This window comes from Tupaia chinensis, unplaced genomic scaffold (genome assembly GCF_000334495.1).
Source record: "Tupaia chinensis unplaced genomic scaffold, TupChi_1.0 Scaffold144426_1, whole genome shotgun sequence".
Taxonomy (NCBI): domain Eukaryota; kingdom Metazoa; phylum Chordata; class Mammalia; order Scandentia; family Tupaiidae; genus Tupaia; species Tupaia belangeri.
In genome coordinates, this window is record NW_006204286.1 from 2,099,625 (window position 1) to 2,101,776 (window position 2,152).

Here is a 2,152-nt window from a genome sequence, read left to right on the forward strand (position 1 = left end):
TATGCCAAAATTTTTTTTAAAAGTTGGTACAAGGATTTTTTTAAATGTCACAGCAATATTGAGTCAACCTCTCTCAAGGTAATAAAAATGGGGCAATGTACTAGTACTAATATTCAAATCAAATAATTACCAGGCTTTATTGTAATTTTCTAATTATTTGAATCATGTTTCAGATATTCTAATTTCAACCTCTATGTCATTTCTAACCAAAAGAAGTATGAAATATTTAGCAAATTTCTGTATATTTCTTGCAGCTCTAATAAACTTTAATTTGACATTTATTTATCCATGCTATCCCTATTTCTCCATTTAGCAATGGTCAGCATCTGCTGTACAAAATAAGCCCATTTAAACAATTCAGATTTAAGTTTTCACTCAATGAGAAACTATGTTCCACATAAATTCCTTCAACAAATATGAAGTATGACATACATCATGTAGATAGTTAGGTAAACTTTAGTAAACAGAGAGACTTCAGAAAAATATGTTGAAGTGATTTCATTTAAAAAGGTTGTGATGTGTTGGTTGCAAAAGAGTACCACCATCAATATTACTGAAATTAGTGTAATTATAACAATTTTTAAATTTTTGAAAAATTCAACCTCTTTCTCATCCTTTTCAGGCCAGAAACATGGCATCTTTTTTGAAGAAATTTTTATTTCAGGAATGAGGACCTTCTTAATTTACCCAATTTCTGTTCTGTTCCATTCTTCTTTCTTTGCTTACTCAAGGATAAATTTCAACAAGTTGGACCTCAGGAAGTGGCCTTTATTTCAAGATCTGCACACGTTGGTGAACATCATCAACTTTTTTAAGAAACATAAGTGGAGATTCTTCTTATAAAGATGGTGTCAGTGTCATTAATTCAAGCTGCTACTCTCTTATGTCTTTCATTCTTTCCATTTGTAGAGTATATTCTTGATTAGTGAGCTTGCCAAGATCACAGAGAGTCGTTAGAAAAAAAAATTTTTTTCTGTTCTAAGGTAATGCTGAGTTCTTTAAAATACTAGAGAACTACTTCCTTATCATCCTGGTCATTTTCTCAGAATGATATTTTTGTTCTTTCAGCTCTTCAATAAGATAAGTAAGATCTGTCTAGTGTATATCAGTTAACTATTCAATAAGTTTGTGTGGTGTGTCCTTTTCTTTCAGTTAGACATTCTGAAGGTCATCTATAGGATGACCATGATGTTGACCTATGGTAAGGAAATGACTACAAACTAATTTTTATCTAATACACAATAAACATTTAAAGGTTGCCTGTAATGTTCAGGGCAAGTGACAATATCGGGATGATCTTCTTGTTGGTATTTTCAATAATAGCTCTTAATGCAAAATTAACAAGTAAAGACTCAATACCAGTTAGAGCAATTTTTTTCCTTTTTTTTCATTTATTTATTGTTATAATTATTTAAACATCAATCACTAAACATCATTTATATTATAAAGAGACTTAACCAGCATGAAATACACCTCAGTCCAGCCCAGTTGAGAATGCCACACTGTGTGCTACAAATATCTTACCTCTCTATTTTTCCCCCCAAATTTCCTTTCCTATGTTCTTCCCCTACCACAACACTTTTCCACTTTGTCTCTAGTGTCTGTAACAATTTTCAACCCTTTTATATCCTCCAGTCTTTCAGTCTCAATAATACTTCTGCAGTTGGGACACTTAAATGGAGTTCTTAAAAGTCTCCATATATAAAAATTATGGGGTGTCTGAGGAACATTTTCCAAACAATTCCTACAAAATACATTAGATCATGACAGTACATAAGGATCTTCAAAAATACTGTAACAAATGGAACTCATCCTCAAAATTGTGCATTTCTCTGGGAAGTGGGGGACCAGACCAAGTGAGTCCTCAGCACACCAGAATTCTATTTTGTTTCTATACCATCAAAAATATTGTGGGTAGCATAAATTCTGGGATATTTCAAAAGCATTTTTAATTCTTTACAGTGACAAATTTACTTTATATACTGATTTTCATTTATTTTGGACTATATTTTTAAAGATAACCATTTCCCATGCGATAAATTAAGAAGGAAAAAATAAGAATTTGAAAAGTGCTTGAATTTCTAGCATTCCTATGAGAAAGTAATTCATTTTTGTTTGAAGTTTTTTTTTTTTCATTTTCTCTCTTTTATCT

General features: G+C 31.1%; 1 pseudogene; it reads right to left on the bottom strand.

Moving 5' to 3' along the window:
• Positions 1-375: 375 nt before the first annotated feature.
• Positions 376-1,828, bottom strand: LOC102489226 (tripartite motif-containing protein 59-like; annotated as a pseudogene).
• Positions 1,829-2,152: the final 324 nt, after the last annotated feature.